Raw genomic sequence first — 18,089 nt, 5'->3', positions numbered from 1 at the left:
TGTGTGTGTGGATTTACTTAGCAGTACTTTAGTGATGGATTTGTCCTCATAAAGAGATAAATCTGACAAAACCTTCCTATGGAGACATTTATGAATGTCTTCAATTGGAAAAACACAAATGGATAGATTAAAGGTGCCCTAGAATTACAAATTGTATTTATATTGGCATAGTTGAATAACAAGAGTTCAGTACATGGAAATGACATGCAGTGAGTCTCAAACTCCATTGTTTCCTCCTCCTTATATAAGTCTCATTTGTTTAAAAGACCTCAGAAGAACAGGTGAATCTCAACATAACATTGGGGGCGTACATATTAATGATCCCGACTGTTACGTAACAGTCGGGATCATTAATATGTACGCCCCCAATATTTGCATATGCCAGCCCATGTTCCCAACTTTATGGAAGGCATTAGACAAGGGCAGCCAGTATTAACATCTGGATGTGCACAGCTGAATCATCAGACTAGGTAAGCACGCAAGAACAATAGCGAAAAATGGCAGATGGAGCAATAATAACTGACATGATCCATGATATCATGATATTTTTAATGATATTTGTAAATTGTCTTTCTAAATGTTTCGTTACCATGTTGCTAATGTACTGTTAAATGTGGTTAAAGTTACCATCGTTTCTTACTGTATTCACGGAGACAAGAGCCGTCGCTATTTTCATTTTTAAACACTTGCAGTCTGTATAATTCATAAACACAACTTTTTATTCTTTAGCCACGGAGCACAGCCTCAAACTCATTCAGAATCAAATGTAAACATCCAAATAAATACAATACTCACATAATCCGACGCATGCATGATGAACACTTTGTAAAGATCCATTTGAGGGTTATATTAGCAGTGTAAACTTTGTTTATGCACTGTTCAAGGCAAGCGTGAGCTCCGTGGGCATGAGTGTGAGCATTTAAAGGGGCCGCAGGGTAAATCGGCTCATATTTAAAGATGCCCCAAAATAGGCAGTTAAAAAAATTAATAAAAAAAAAAAAATCTATGGAGTATTTTGAGCTGAAACTTCAGACACATTCTTGGGTCACCTTAGACTTATATTGCATCTTGTAAAAAAAACGTTTGATGGCACCTTTAACTAGTCGGCCAACGATCATTTTATTGATTAGTGATGTTTATCTTTTTTTTTTTTTTGCATATTAATGCTTCTTTTCCACCGGCTATGATGTGAAGATGACATCTCCCATGATTCCATGCTCAATCTCATAAAGCTAGACCTCTAGCGGCAAAAAAATTACATATTGTGCCTTTTATTATACCACGGTTCTTACGTGGTATAGTGGTTTGGGAAACCCACTGAGTTAGATGCTTTTTGAACCGGTTTTGCACATGCCAGTTCGGGTTGAGTTTTGGATTAGGGAAAGTTTCTAATAATTATAGTTAGCATTATGTAAAAAGCAAAACAAAAAATCTGAAGAAAATATCAAATGTGAACCCTACCATGTTTTTAGAGTGTTGTTGTGAGTGGTTTCCAGTGTGCTGTTTTGTTGTTGTTAGGTTGTTAGTGGTTTTAAGCATGTCGCCATGGTGTTCTGGATGGTTGCTAGGTGGTCCACCCTCAAGTTTCCATGATAGTCTTGTCTGTAGATACGACTTGGGATCTTTCTGTAGTGAAAGTGGAGTTTTCTGCAATATGTATTGTCTCTCAGCAAACATTGTAGAGTTACACTCTGAAGTTTAATAGTTAAAGTTTAAGGTTTGTTCGAATCACTGACCCAAAATATGAGTAATAGTGATGCTTGACTTAGTAAACACTACTAATAAATAAATAAAAGCACCCAAGTATGAATTACTAAAATAAAATGGAAGAAATACATGTGGAATGATTTTGTGTTTTACTGTTATGTTTTATGTAAGAAGGTCTGTTAAGCTTGAGCGGTTCTATCTGAGGGTACATGATATCAGTAATAAGAGAATAACCAATGTCTCTTTCTTCAGACATCTCAAGTTTTATGGGTGGTAACTTGATGTGTTTCTCTACAATCAGGAAAAGAAAAAGAGTCATGTTCCTATTAGTCTCAAAGAGTCGATCTTTTGACTATTGGCAGGTCTGGTCCACTTCGCAAGTTATTCAGGCCAGGAATCGCCCAATTAGACAGAAAGGGTTGTTTTTAATTGCTTAAATCAATTCTGTTTGGTCCCACCTTCAAAACACCTGCAAAAAGCTCCTCTGTGGTTTGCAGGCAGCCAAGTAACTGGATTTGAACGGCATTTTGTTGGTTATTAATGCTGAAAGATATGGATTAGATGCATCCCAGTAGAGCTTTACTCACTCAATTGAATATTTCATGGCAGGATTTTTCAAAACACCCTTAGGGTGAGTTCACACACATTTGTTTGTATATCATCTCTTTCTTTTGGGAGTTGAAATGCCCAAGAGTAGAGAGAGAGAGAGGAGATCTCCTGAAGGCTGCAGTGGGACTATAAATATAATGTCTAGTTTCCTACTAACAGTTGACATGGCCAAAGGAAAAAGAAACCAGGAGAGAGAAAAAATATCCATGAATCGTGTCCTATTCGGCTCTGGAAATGTCCAAGCGCTTGCCTTCCCTACTGTGCATAAACCAGGATCTCCAGACACTAACTAGCTTAACTATCTGTTTCACAATTTTTATTTTTATTATTATTATTATTTTTTTAAATAAACATTTCTAAACTTTACAAATACTTGATCTTTTAGGAGCCAGGTGCTTCAGTTAAGTTATTAAATTATTATTGCTATTCATACACATGAATATCCTTAAAAATAAACAGAGGTACCTAATCCTAAAATAAAACTTTGGGCATTTTTAAAAGACTGATCTAAATGTAATTAATATTTTATTTAATTTGATTATATTTTATACATTTTATGAATCTTTTGTTAGTTTATGTAATATTTAAATGCTTTGACAAAAATAGCATTAAAAACTGACCTTATTGTGTGTGTGTGTGTGTGTGTGTGTGTGTGTGTGTGTGTGTGTGTGTGTGTGTGTGTGTGTGTGTGTGTGTGTGTGCATGTGTGTGGGTTTGTGCTTATGCATGTGTTATATATACTTATGCTAATTACAGTATCATTTGATTGGCTTAACAACATCTTAAGGGACTCAAAGATGTATTTCAATCAAAAGTAAGGGAAGTGATAAAGGGATAAGGAACAGGAAGTGGATTTAGACAGGAAATAAGAAGCCAGAAGCTGCTGTGGTTTAATTGAAGAAGGTATCTCTGGACAGCCATGATTGAATTCTCATCAGGCCACTTCAGCTCTACATGCACTTACTGTTGTCTTTCTTTTTGTCTTTATTGCCTCTTTCTGTCTTTCTTTCTATCTCCCTCTTTTCTTCCCGTATTGCTGGAGTGAATTGTCCCTGTGGCAATTGACCCTCATGTGGAAATCAAAGTGGTTCTTTATTGCGGCATGAAGCTAATGATGTTTTCTTCCTCTGCTCAACACCCACCAAACATCCACAATTATCTTATCCGGACTGCTTTTCAGACTGACTCATTACAGAAAACCTCTCCAGTGGGTACCACATAATGACTCTTACTCTGTTTTTACCATGGTATGGTATACTATTAGTGTTTTTGTGTTTGGTGTTGACACTCTTTTAGTCTGAAAATGTCTTTTCAGAGTCATTCACATGCAGGTGTTATTCACAAGCTAAAGTGCGGAAAATATCCAAATGATTTAGGCTGAATCATGAACTGATTTAGACTGAACAGCAAACTTTTTCCAACTGAACCACAAACTGATACTGATTGGATCACGGACCATTTTAGACTGAATCACAGCTCGATTTGGACTGAACCCATTTGGGCTGAATTACAAACTGATTCAAATTAAAGGTGATAGAGAGGATTTTTTCGTCGACTGAGAATCCAAAGTCTGTTACTGAGTTTTTGAAATGAGCGCATACGTAAGAACAGACCCCTCCGTCACAGCTAATTTCAAAGGAACGCCTCCCAAAAATCGTGCACGAGTATTGGAACACGAGTGTTTACCACTGGCATTCGCTGTGTCGTGTTAGTGGATTCATTATGTCGGACTCACCGCAGGTAACTCATAATCTGCAGTTGGTACTCCTGTCTCCTGACAAAAACATTGCATGCGGCGCCTGGGGAGTGTGGAAAGTTACTGGAGCGCGCAGCCGCGCTCGTCTCTCACAAGGAATGTCACGACAGTGATTGACAAGCCAGAGGGCTAAACGCTTACGCGATGATCGCGTAAACGATTGGCTGATGTTTTTAAGGCCCTACCTCGTGCACAGATGATGTATATTAATATTATCACTTTCAGTGCACCTAATAAATAGTCTTTTATCAGTTAGTAAAGACAGTTTCAAGTAATATTGCAAAAATGTATAAAACAAAACATCCTCTTTAGCACCTTTAATTCACAAACTGATTCAGATCTGACTGGTTACCCGTTTAACAAATTTATTGAAAAGAACTGTCTCAAAATAATTATTTTATTTTATTTTTTTACAAATAAGACCTCAATAGTGCTGATTCTAAATTGCAGTTTTACATAGTGAGAAACTGCTCTAAATTATTCAGTATGTGAACCCTCCAAAGATTTCAGATTCAACCATGATCTGATTTAGCCTGAACAGCTAACATTTTCAGAATTAGCCATGATCCAGTTCTGACTGGATAACAAACCGTTTCAGGCTGAATTTCGAACCAATTTGAGCTGAATACCGAAGCGATTTGGGCTGAACCACAAAGGCCACGTTCACACAGTCATTTTTGGGTTTGACAACTGCATTTACTCACAGGTGTGAGTCTCGAAATGTCTCGTTCACACAGCACCTTACAGTAGCGTTTGGAACACTGTTTACATGAACGTGCAGCGAGTGTCAAGCCCGTATTCTCTTACTAGTAACCATGACGACAGTAATCAACGTAATATTAAAGATGGCGACGTCCATAAAACTGAAAGTACTATCACTTTTCACATGACATGAACCGCGAATTCAGCCATCAAAACTTCATTAACCAACAGCAGCTGGTAAACGCGCGCTAGCCGCAGTCTTTAACCGACGCACACGTGTGTCACGTCCTTTGCGACATCTCGTGCATACACGGCATTTGAAAAGAAACACAAAACTGACAAGAGCCTTTCCTGTGGAGAACAGTAACTGGATCTAACACCTTAAAATGATGCACAGCTCACATCTCTGTCGCAGTAAGTTACTGAAAGCGAAACCACACACAAAACACCGGCACTCTTGCACTGTATGACGTGACAGACAACTAGTTGTCCAGTGCGGTTCCGTTCACGCAGCGCGAATATTCCGAGAATGCGGTTGTGAATCCTGAAAATGTACAGGTGTGAGTTCGGTAATAGAATGCGGTTGTCACTCTCGTAAATAACCGCACTGCGTGTGAATGCAACCGGACTCAAATACAGGACTGACAACCGTATTCTGCTGCTGTGTGAACATGGCCAAACTGATTCTAATGGATTCATGAACCGATTCGAGCTAAATCACAAACTAATTCAGGCTGAATCAAAAAACAAATTCAGGCTGAACTACTGTACGAACCAATTTGGACTGAACCACAAACCGATTTGGGCTGAATCACAAACTGATTCTAGTTGATTCATGAACCGTTTCAAGCTAAATTACAAACTAATTTGGGCTGAATCAAACAACATTTCAGGCTGAACTACCATACAAACCAATTTGGTCCAAACCGCAAACTAATTTGGACTGAACCATGAACTGATTTGGACTGAACCACAAACCAATTTGGACTGAACCATGAACTGATTCAGACTGAAGCACAAACTGATTTGCCTTGAATATCAAACCGTATTTTTTCTTACCTGTTTGCCAAATTCATCGAAAGGAAACGATTCCAAAGAATGAATTATTCACAAATTGGGCTTTGCTAGTTTAGATTCTAAACAGCTGACAAGAAAATACAGAACACCAGATGTGATTTCTGAAGTATTTCCAGGTAAATTGTGGTGTGAAAATGCCCTTAGTGTCTGTCTTTTCACTTGACATGTTTAATGAGAGGATCTGTCCATGTTCTCGCTGCTTGAGAAAGGGCCACTGTGACAGAAACCGTCAGACTCGGCAGCTTCTGGACATGTCTTTACCTCATTTCTTTCTTTCTCACCTTCTCTCTTGTTTCTCTGTCCTCTAGTGAGTCTCTACAGGTACTTGAGCGCTCAACAGCAACCCAGGCTTGTTTTCCAGGCAGCCTAAAGGCAAAGGAACACACACACATTCGCTTTCCTCCATCGCGAGTAGAGCCAGAAACCGGCGTCGTATTTGACATTGAATATGACTGAACAGAAAGCTGAGGAATGAGATACGGGGATGGACCGCATCCTGTGCCACCCACAGCAGTCTTTATTTATGCCACCTGATACAGAAACCTCCATACCTGCACCCATATGCGCACTGCCTGCCGCTATATTTCAACACTGACAGCATGTTCCAAATGAAAAATGATATTTTTCAGGTCTTTGTAGTGTTGGAAGAAAACATTTTCCTCTGTCTTTGTGAGGATTGCACCAGCATTTCCTTTTGTTAGATAACTTCAGTAATTACTTCGGCTGGAGTTTTCTTATTTCGACTGAGCCCTGGCCTCAAAATTTAGCTTGTCCTGTCTTGCTCCGTGTATCAAAACAGAAACTCCAGACGCAATCATAAATTCCACTGTCAAACTTTATCTTCTGTAAGCTCAGCATGCAGTCTGTCTCTTTGGGATGGACGTATCTGCAGTGTGATGTGATGCAGCTTGACTGAAGTTCATTCCACTTCGGTTGGGAGACAAGGACGTGCACTTCACTTCCCTTTTTTAGCCGTCCCCATTATGATCGGTGTACTGTCACACTGTCAAAACACGCACACGTACGGTTCATGACCTGCTGTGTCTGGTCGTGACCTGGCTTCGGTGAGCAGATCAGTGAATCACCTACAGTTTTGTGTCTTTCCATCTCATGGATATTCTAGTATGTCACTTTTGGTAGTTCCTCGTGTTCTTGCTTCCTGTTGATTTTGTTTTCAGGTGTCTTCTACTGTCTTCTTTCGGGAAGGCCTCAGTATGTTTGTAGCTTCATCTTAAAGGGATAGTTCATCCAAAACCGAAAATTATCCCATGTCAGGGCTAGACAATAAGGACTGCCCGATGGCCCAGGGCCAGTGTGAACGACGCTCAGGACAGTAGACGGAACAGTGCTGTAGGGTGTGCAATATATATCGTCTATGATATAGTAATTGTTGATTAAATTATCTGAAATGATCGATTATGTCCCTCACTTTACAAAAAACAAACAAAAACACACTCGTGCACGCATACACTACATGATGTAGTCTAGTAGGTTAGACTAGTGCGCGTTAATATTTAGAGTGTACGCCTTCATTGCGTGATTTAGTCTATTAAAATGCCTTTAGAATAACCCAGAATTCAGGATAAGGGGCAAAAATGACCCTGTATATATTACACAAAGACTGCTGTTTTTTTCCAAATATTAGCATGATTACAAATGTGATATTGATTTTATATAGCATGCAGTTAAATGAACAAGAACTTAATATCAAGTGACTTACATTTTAGACACCAAATCACCTGTTTCACTCTATTTCGCCTACTAAAATAGTTCCAAAGTCCACACAGCAACACTACCTGAATGAATCTGCCGTTTGAATGAATCGGTTGAATCTCAATGACTCACTCATTAATTGTGATTCACTGCCACCCTCAAGCCATTCTAGCTCTAATGACTATGTTCTAGTAACTCCAGGGGGTTAATAAAGGTTAATAAAGGCAATGCGATGCATTTTTGTAAGAAAAATATCCATATTTAAAACTATAAATTCAAATAACTAGCTTCCGGCGGATGACTGCACACATACTGTGCAAGTCAAGTTGCACCAAATGAGTAACCCATGATGCGATGTATAGTAGCGTAAGCTTAAGGCCCTGATATACTTCAAACAAAATCAAAGAACAAACTAATATAACGTCATTTTGAACAAAATCAGGCCAAAACGAAGTTCGTCTTGTGTTTGTTTTTGGAGTTCAAAACAGCTTGCCAAAGAGAATTTTCAGGAAAAGTTATGCATTCTTTTGTATAAAGTGCTATATAAATAAATATGACTTGACTAGTGGGGTGCCAAAATGCAGAGCTCATGCAAACATATCTAAGTTGCTATGATCATCAGATGCTTTTCTTATGCATTATTTAAAAAATGCTTGCTGTTTTCTCAATTTTTGCCTTTAGATCGTTTTAGACTTCTAATTCGCAACCAGTGTTTTGTTTTGCTCTGTCCTCTATTCTTCCACATTCGCCATTGCGTCATGTCCAGTCAGGGGTTACTCTTCAAACACAAATCAAGGCGTACGGCCGTCTGTGGAGGGCCCACTATATATAATATATAATATATATATTATATATTATATATTATATATATAATATATAATATATATATATATATATATATATATATATATATATAATATATAATATATATATTATATATTATATATTATATATTATATATATATATATTATAAAGAATGATAATAAATGTTTCTTGAGCAGCAAATCAGCATATTAGATGATTTCTGGAGAATCATGTGGCACTGAAGACTAGTAAATGATTAATGATGCTAAAAATGATGCTGAACTTTCAGCTTCCCATAACAGGAATAAATTACACTTTAAAAGATATTACAATAGAAAATATATATATTTTTTTATTGTAATAATGTTTGACCATATTACTGTATTTTTGATCACATAAATTACGCCTTCATGAGCATAAGAGGCTTCTTTTAAAAACATAAAAAATCTTATTGACCCCAAACTTTTGAATGGTAACTCAAAAATATTCCTCTTTTTTTTTTTTTTAGTTGTGTGTGTGAAGTAGACTGTACTTTATCTTTTTTGACATTCTGTTCCTCATTGATCTTTTATTGTGGTCCATTAATTTCCGATTGCACCACCCCAAATACCCCAGACATGACCCAGGTTGAACTTTCACTTCTGCACTACATTCAGTTCCTGTGAAATGCTGGGTCATGATGCTGGCAGTAGATCAGATGGCAGCTCTCTCTGGGCTGAAGGAAGCCTTGAACCCCGCATTCCCCCTGTAGCTCCTGCCAGCACTCTTAATTAAAACAGATTGCTAGACGCTTCAGTGATCTTAAACACTACTACTATTCTGGCAAGCCTAAATTGTATGCAGCATCAGAATGCTGAATAATGTTTTAAGGATCTCTTACATTGCAGAAGAATTGTAGAATCGTTATATATTAGCACACAATCAAGACTTTCACACAACCCAGGGTTAAAAGTCTTTCTCGAGCGCAAACAGCACGCTATCTTCCAGCTTTGAGACCAAGAATTAAAATGTTGTAATTTAGGCTGCATTTACATACAATTCATGTCCCGTAGCTCTCTTCACATTGTGTCAAGCTTAGTATTATTGGTCACATGTCTCATCGCTAATTGCTGTATGCCAAGTTTCAATATGTGCTTGCATTAATGAGAATTTCCATTGTTGCCTAAACTAATCCTCTAACTGCTACACCGCCCAACAGTGCACTACAGAAATGGTGCGAAGCTCCGTAAAGGCTTTAGAACACTCTGTAGTGTTTCAAAAGTCTCTGAAAGGATTCCAGAAGAGCCCGGGGAGCTCTCTGTGTGCTCTCCATCCATGTGCATACACAGATTTGCTTGTAATAACTCTTCTGTGCGATGCACGCGCTGCCTTGAGGGGCTCGACCAGCATGTAGTGGTGGATGGTCCAATTAGGGCCTCTAATTACCCAGCGGTACTGTAATATATGGGTACAGAGCCACTGTTAGGATAAAAAGCTCTCGCTGCTCTTATTGTTGTTGTGGTCTAAGTGCTTTCAAAATTTTAGCCGAATTGACAAGACATCAAAGTCACAACTCAGTCTGGATATCACTTCTGGTTCATATTTATCTGTGTTTTCAAGGGTTAAATGGATTTATCATAAAATTGTGACCCCTGAGGTGTGGAGCCTTTGATAAATGAGGTGTGTAATGTGTATTTTACACTTTTTTGTGTGTGTGTCTAGTTCGGGCTATTTTTAGTACAGGAGTATGTAAGAATGAATGTCTTCTGGATCAGTGATGTCCATTTTTAAATGTCACCCCTGATATTTTGGATACTGCTTGCTTTATTCACCCAGACCAATAAAAGTTATTTTACAGAGGTTTCAGTTCTTAGATTTATTATGATGACATTGTGTCTGATAACTTGGTCTAGCACTTTATATATATATATATATATATATATATATATATAAATATATAAGCGATAGAGAGTTTATATGGAGGAAAAAAAAAACATTTCAAATTTTTTAATGATTTATATTTTAAATTATATTATATTATTTTATTTATTTTTTATTTAATTTTTGTTTTTTGCTTTTATTTGCTTTGCTTTCTAACATATTTAACACTGTATTTTTATATCTGTGGCAGCATGAAATCCATAGATAAATCATTGATTCTACACCTAATTTGAATTCTTTTGCTCTTCATGAAATCAAAAGTTTCATGTCTTTGCCGGAAGCAAAAAAAAAACATGTCGTATTTATTTGCAAAGTCTGAACTTCCCAGGAGAATTTTGAAGTCAGTGGAAGATTTTCAAACATACAGAGAAGATCTTGAATATATTTGTACAAGGCTTTTGGAATTCTTGGAAAGATTGTGTTGGTGTCCAGAGACGTGTGAGAGGTTCTGGATGGAGAGGATTTGGATTTCTGATGTTTGTGGGTGGTTTTGGATAAAGGCCAGTGATGGATGTAGAAGAAGCAGATGGCAGCATGTCTTAACTAAAAGATGGAGGTCCACCAGGAGCAGCCAAGGTCACCATGAACTCCGAATTACACACAGAGACTGATCCGTTGGGTTTAGATTGGTGGGTGTTGGCTGCAGCACCATTGACACACTCTCTCTCACACACACACACACACACACACACGGTTGTTCTGGCTTGTCTGCAGCATGGTCTCCTGTAGCCTGCACAAGCAAACAATGAATAAAATATGAGCAGAGAGAGCTCTGATGAGACATCTGTGTACAAACACACGTACACACTTGCACGCTACAGTTTCTCCCTCAGCCAACAGAGGGCAGAGATACCATTGGGCAAATGATTCCTTCTTAAACTCATAATTTGCATGCTTATACTTTACACTAGAATACTTTACTAGCAAAGGTTAAATACTTTTGACAAAATGAATACAAGGTTAATACTTTTGATTGTATAGGATATTCATGCCCTTAAAATATATATACTTCTCTTTTAGGTTAGGACATCTAACAACTGTTGTGGCTACTTCAATTTTTTTTTTTTTTTTTTTCGCTAATATAATTTAACATACACTCAAAAAAAGTTTATTTAAACAATTTATTTTGATTCAACACCATTGTATCAGGTTTCTGGTTTAAATGTGATTGATTCATGTTAAATTGACTTGAAACGATTACTCTTTGACTTAACTTGATGCTTTCATATGAAAATAACATGTTTCAATCAAGTAAACCCAACCAGGACTCAATCAAACAGGATTTTCACTTCCCATCATGCTTTGCAAAGGGGCTGAACTAGGAGTGTAAATGTTGAAATAAAGTGTTATTTTAAGCAGTTTTTAGGAAGATGAGAAAATGGAAAGACTTTTTAATGTTTACTGTTCTATTATGTTGGTATTTTATGTTATGTTTTAGGGTTACCATTGTGGTGAATTGTTGCACTTGTGCTTGGGTTGAGGATCCGCTAACAAACTTTCAAATTACTTTAATAAGAAAGTAATCACTGTGATAGTGCTCTGGGTTGCATTTCCCAAAAGCATTGTAAGTCTATGTTGATTGTAAAACCATTGCCACCAATGGACTATGGATCAATTTAGACTTTACAATGTTTTTGGTTAAGACAATTTAGGATGAATCCAGTATCACATCTAGATTTCTAACATAGAACATCACACAAGTTATATAAATCACAAAATTAAACGAAGAATTAATTGTAAAAATCAGTGTATATGAAAAAAATATATATATATTTATGTATTTATTGCTTTTTATTTATTTTCCAAAACATTGCAAATTAGTTGGGCTGACACTATTAAATTAAGCTGTGCCCAACCATAGTAGATAAGTAATAAATTAAGTTGACCCAATGTAAGTACATTAAATTGGAATAACAAAAATGCATAATGCTGAAATAAAGCAACTTAATCATGTGGAAATCCTTTCCATGATTTTTTTATGTTCGTTCAAATATTTTTTATTTTTTTTTGAGTGTAGGGAAGTAGAAAGGAATTGAATTTTATCCAACTGCAAAAAGACCTTGAAAGTTTAAAAACACAATCTTGTAAAGTTATAAAGTTTGAAGGAAGGATGGATGGATGGAAAGTAGATTGAAAAATGGATGGGTGGATGGATGGATGGATGGATGGATGGATGGATGGATGGATGGATGGATAGATAGATAGATAGATAGATAGATAGATAGATAGATAGATAGATAGATAGATAGATAGATAGATAGATAGATAGATAGAAAGAAAGAAAGAAAGAAAGAAAGAAAGAAAGAAAGAAAGAGAAAGTTAATTCATTGCTGTTTAGTTGAATCAGGTTAACATTCTTAATTTGTCCAAAACTATAAAGTTCAATTATCCTAAAATTAACATCAAACAAAAAGTAAAATAATTCAATTTAATCGATTTAGTTTATTTAGTGAATGCATTCAAGGTCAATTTTACAACTTTTACAAAAGTTATCTAAGAATATTACTTTTACTCTTACAAAATCTTTACTCTGCAAAGACTTTTATTGTTAGGTGTTAGCCAAAAGACGGTTTTGTCGCATCCGTGGCATGCCCAAAGTAGTTGTTTTTTATTATTAATTACAACTTTAATTATTGTTAGCAGATCCTCAACCCAAGCTCAAGCTCAAAACTTCACCGCAATGATAACCCCAAAACTGTTAACATAACAGAGACTTTTAAATACCAACATAATACAGCAGTAAACATTAAAAAGTCTCTCCATTTTCTCATCTTGCTAAAAACTGCTTAAAATAATACTTTATTTCAACATTTACACTCCCAGATCAGCCCCTTTGCAAAGCATGATGGGAAGTGAAAGTCCTGTTTGATTGAGTCCTGGTTGGGTTTATTTGATTGAAACATGTTATTTTCATATGAAAACATCAAGTTAAGTCAAAAAGTAATCGTTTGAAGTCAATTTAACATGAAGCAATCACATTTGAACCAGAAACCTGATACAATAGTGTTGAATCAAAATAAGTTCTTTAAATAAAGTGAAAAGCATCAAAAAATATATTTTTTAGATAGACTGATGATTGATAGATAGAGTCGTTCTACCTTTCTTTCTACCTGTATTTGTTTCCGACTCCAGATGGTATTCAATGTTGGTCTGGCTGTTTCTGTCTTTCATATAGATGTATAATTTATGACCTTGGTAGTCACAGTCTGTTTGATATCAAGCTGTGATTGATGGATGTCAGATTACATCAGCTGTCAGACTTTTTTGAAGTTAGGGATGATGCTTTTCCCTTTGACAGTGACATTTGCTGTGTGTAACATATGGAGCAAGATCAGGCAATGAAACTGGTTTATAACTGAAGGCTGAGAGACCAAAGGCCATTTGAACAAACACTCATCCCAAGAATAAATACATTCTGATTAGACTTGATTATAGACTTATGACATTCACCTGGTGGAAGTAAAAATATAGACTTAAATTAAAAAAGATTCTTGAGCTAGAGATGAAAAATCTGGTGGGTTCTTTTGACCACCCAGAACACCCTAGCAACCATGTGGAACACCATAGCAACTGTCAGCAACCACTCAAAACTGGTGGAACTGCTTAGAAATTGTGTTGGTGATATGCAGGCAAACCCCACTCACATTGACTTTAAAAAAGTGAAAATGTAGTTTGTGTGTATGAGAATGAGTGCAACAGATATAGATGTTGTATGGATCACGGCACGTGAAACCGTGTCCAGCTCTGTGTGAGAGTCTTGTGGCTGAAGCAGTGACCTTTTACTGTCTAACCAGCCGCACGCACGTTTAGCTCAGGGGTTTAGATTTGTCCACTGTGTGTATGTGTGTAGCTTCTTGTCTTTTATTTTTCTTAGAGTTCTTCTTTCCGGTACAGTGGGAAATGATCAAATGAATGAGGCTGTGTTGCTTTCACTTGCACACACACACAGCATGACTCTGGATTTGCATTTTTTGAAGGAAATGACACTGCTCACAAAGCAGCAGGAATAATAATGTTGACGTTTTTGATACATCTTTTCTTTATTTATTATTATTTTCGGTAGATAGTGGATGTTGTGGGCTCAGACCTTTTTGTGTGTATTTCTCCCCTTCAATGAAATATTAGTGGCATGTACTTAATTTCTGAAATGTTGATAATTGATATAAAGTGAATATTTTAATATTTTATTTAAAAAAAAAAAAATATTACTAGAGCTAAAACATGCCATTGCCAGTTTTTGGGGGTGAGCAACTTTTTGCACAGTTTTTTATGTTTCCCTTTAAATGCAAATGAGCAGGTGTTCCCGCCCCCCTTTAAAGAAGAGGGCAGAGCTTCAAGAGCTCATTCTCCAGCATATCAGCAACAACAAAACAGTACAATCTCACGCACTGAAAATGTCAGAAACTCTCATTAGCTGTGTTCAGCCTTATCTGTTCAGTCATCTGTTTATTGAGAATTGTATTCTTTCTCTTTAAGTGCAGTTGTATTTTAAATGATCTTCCTCTTTGTGGCAGAACAAACAGTGTGATTTTAAATTGCCAGTCATGATTAGTATAACTATTAACTCTACTCCCGCTTCGTCACTTTTAAATGGCAATCATTGTCAATGCAATCCAATTGGAGATTGTCACACTTTAATCTTAAATGTATTGTAAAGTGTATACAATAGATAGAACACCTAAGGCTGATTTTTTTTTACACAGCATTTGAATGAAGTCTGTGGATGTGGTTTGTGCTGAATTAATTTCAGAAGTGTTTGCAGAGGAAGATGAATGAGAAGAGGAGGAATTAAAATGCTGAGCAGGAGCCTGTAGAGTAATTCTGATGCTGGAAGAGTAAAGCAGATAAAGGCCGGGTATCAGGGAGAGGAGAGTGTTGGAGTAATAATGTTTTCTTCATGCTGATGGAGAATTATTATCCTTATCCGTGTGTCTCTCACAGACTCTCCTGCTCTTCAGTCTGCTCTTTTCATGGTGTGTTTTAGATCTGGTTCTCTCTGTGGTGAGAACTGATCTGACCACTATTATCAAAGTTTTACCTTTGTCTGATAGTGAAGAAGCATTTTAATAATTTGTGAAATCAGCTTTGTAACTCACAATTCTGACTTTATAACTCTGTTGAGTTTATATCTTGCAATTCTGACTTTATAACTCTTAATTGAATTTATATTTTGCAATTCTGACTTTATAACTCAAAATTTTGCCTTTGTAACTTGCAATTCTGACTTTATAACTCACAATTCTGATTTTATAACTCGCAATTCTGACTTTAAATCTCACAATTGAGTTTAAATCTCGCAATTCTGACTTTATAACTCACAATTTTGCCTTTGTAACTCGCAATTCTGACTTTAAATCTCGCAATTGAGTTTAAATCTCGCAATTCTGACTTTATAACTCACAGTTGAGTTTAAATCTCACAATTCTGACTTTATAACTCAAAATTTTGCCTTTATAACTCACAATTTTGCCTTTATAGCTCACGATTCTGACTTTATAACTCGCAATTGTTTAAATATCGCAATTCTGACTTTATAACTCGTAATTCTGACTTTATAACTCACAATTTTGCCTTTGTAACTCGCAATTCTGACTTTATAACTCACAATTCTGATTTCATAACTCGCAATTCTGACTTTAAATCTCACAATTGAGTTTAAATCTCACAATTCTGACTTTATAACTCATAATTCTGACATAACTCGCAATAGCGAGTTTATATCGCACGATTTTGAAAAAAAAAAAATCAGAATTGTGAGAAAAAAAGTCACAGTTATACCTTTATTTTTATTCGGTGGCAGAAACAAGCTTCCATATCAAATAATTTGCAAACAAGCATAAAGTTATACTAGTATTAACTGTCTGTCTGTCATTCTGTCATTCTTTCTAAATATTGTTCTTTCAATCTATTATCAATACAATGTTCAGTGGTTCTTTATATCATTCAAACATTTTATCAATTCTATCACTCTGTCGTATGTTCTATCATTCTCTCTGTTTTGTTTTTTCACTGGTTCTAACATTCTCTTGTTCTTTCTAAAAATCATTCTTTCTAATGTTCTATTGTTCTTTCATTCTCTCTCATTCTAACATTTATTGTTCTTTCTATCATTCTAAGGTTGTTCTATCTTACTCTTTCTATTGTTCTAATGTACTTTCTATCTAATATTCTGTCACTGTCTTGTTCTTTTTGTCATTCTGTCTGTTTTTGTTTTTTATTCTCTATTCTTTCTCTGTTTCTAACATTTAATAGATGTTTCTATATAGCATTCTGTCTAATGTTCTGCCATTCTTTCTCTGATTGTAACTTTCTATCTAGCTATCTATCTATCTATCTATCTATCTATCTATCTATCTATCTATCTATCTATCTATCTATCTATCTATCTATCTATCTATCTATCTATCTATCTATCTATCTATCTATCTATCTATCTATCTATCTATCTATCTATCTATCTATCTGTCTATCTGTCTGTCTGTCTGTCTGTCTGTCTGTCTGTCTGTCTGTCTGTCTGTCTGTCTCTCTCTCTGTCTGTCTCTCTCTCTGTCTGTCTCTCTCTCTGTCTGTCTCTCTCTCTGTCTGTCTCTCTGTCTGTCCAGCTTTCACTGTTTCATTCTATCAGTTTCATTGTGTTCTTGAGTGCCATCAGAGTGGTTCATGTGTCATGTAGTCTGAAGGAGTTTTCTGTCCTGTTTCTGACAGAAACCTGCTTGTACATCAGGATCTGTCTATCACTAAAGTACCATGTCATCACTTCTGTCACACTCTCCAGGATTTAAACTCTGAGAATTGTGAGGAATATGTACCAGAATGAACTGCTTTTCAGGTCGTTGTACTGTCAAATGGGGTCATTTTTTGAGTTTTTATATACACATTTTTTAAATCACTTTTAATCTTTATTTTCAGGTCCTATAGCAAAGACTGTTTGAGAACCTAGTCAGAGAGAGGGTGGAACATTTTCATGAAGAACTAATTTATAACTGTATTAGTAACCTTGACAAACTTTTATATGTGCAATTAAAATGTTTTATGTCACCAATGCCAGTTGAATAAAAATGCGCAAAGTAATTCAGAAAGTTTTCCATGCTGTATGTTTTCGGATCACAAACTTCTCAGAAATGTTTAAATTCCCTAGAAATGTCCTGGTCAGTGTCTTGTTTGTCACCTCTATTTAACACATGAGACAGCAGAACTCTGTGTATCCTAGCAACTGAGTTTCAAGCCCGGCTGTACCGTGGTGAATTATGGTCACTGCTCAGCTGTTTATAAAGCCGACTCGCCCGTCTACACGCTGTTTTTAGCATTCACTCGCACAGAATAATGAATTATTGAATATTTGCGTCCCCAACAAATTAGTGTGGAGAGCTTGAGCGGTGGGTCTCGCTTCTTTTCTTCCTCTCCTCTGCTCTTGGGTTTGAGTTTTATGGCATTTAACTGTTATTTTGAATGTTTTAATTGTACACAGAGGCTATTTACAGACTAGTATATATGAAAATTAGTTTAACGCAGACAGGCTTTTTTTTGTTATTGAAAGTTTTAACTGTTGAATATCTTTCAAAGATTTCATGATTTGGAAGCTCTCATCTTGGCAGCTTGGGAACATAAAGCGTGACTGTTTTTTCTGTTTGGTGATTCACAGAAATTGGGAGATAATCATAAAAAAGGTTAAAAAAGATTCCCCGTAAATCATGTAAAGCTAGCCAATCTGAGATTATGATTTTGGAAAGCTCTATTATTATGCGCAGTATGCTTCAGATGATCCATGAGCGGTCTGTCATCATTGCCTCCTGAAACCGA

At 36.3% G+C, this 18,089-nt stretch overlaps 1 protein-coding gene across 2 annotated transcripts in view; it reads left to right on the top strand.

The window, feature by feature from the left end:
• Positions 1–18,089, top strand: part of trappc9 (trafficking protein particle complex subunit 9) — a 243,329-nt gene that overhangs the window by 81,546 nt on the left and 143,694 nt on the right. The gene's annotated exons all lie outside the window — the stretch shown is intronic.

This window comes from Chanodichthys erythropterus, chromosome 15 (assembly GCF_024489055.1).
Source record: "Chanodichthys erythropterus isolate Z2021 chromosome 15, ASM2448905v1, whole genome shotgun sequence".
Lineage (NCBI taxonomy): Eukaryota > Metazoa > Chordata > Actinopteri > Cypriniformes > Xenocyprididae > Chanodichthys > Chanodichthys erythropterus.
The sequence above is the reverse complement of the archived record's forward strand: the minus strand, read 5'-3'. Positions and strand labels throughout refer to the sequence as shown.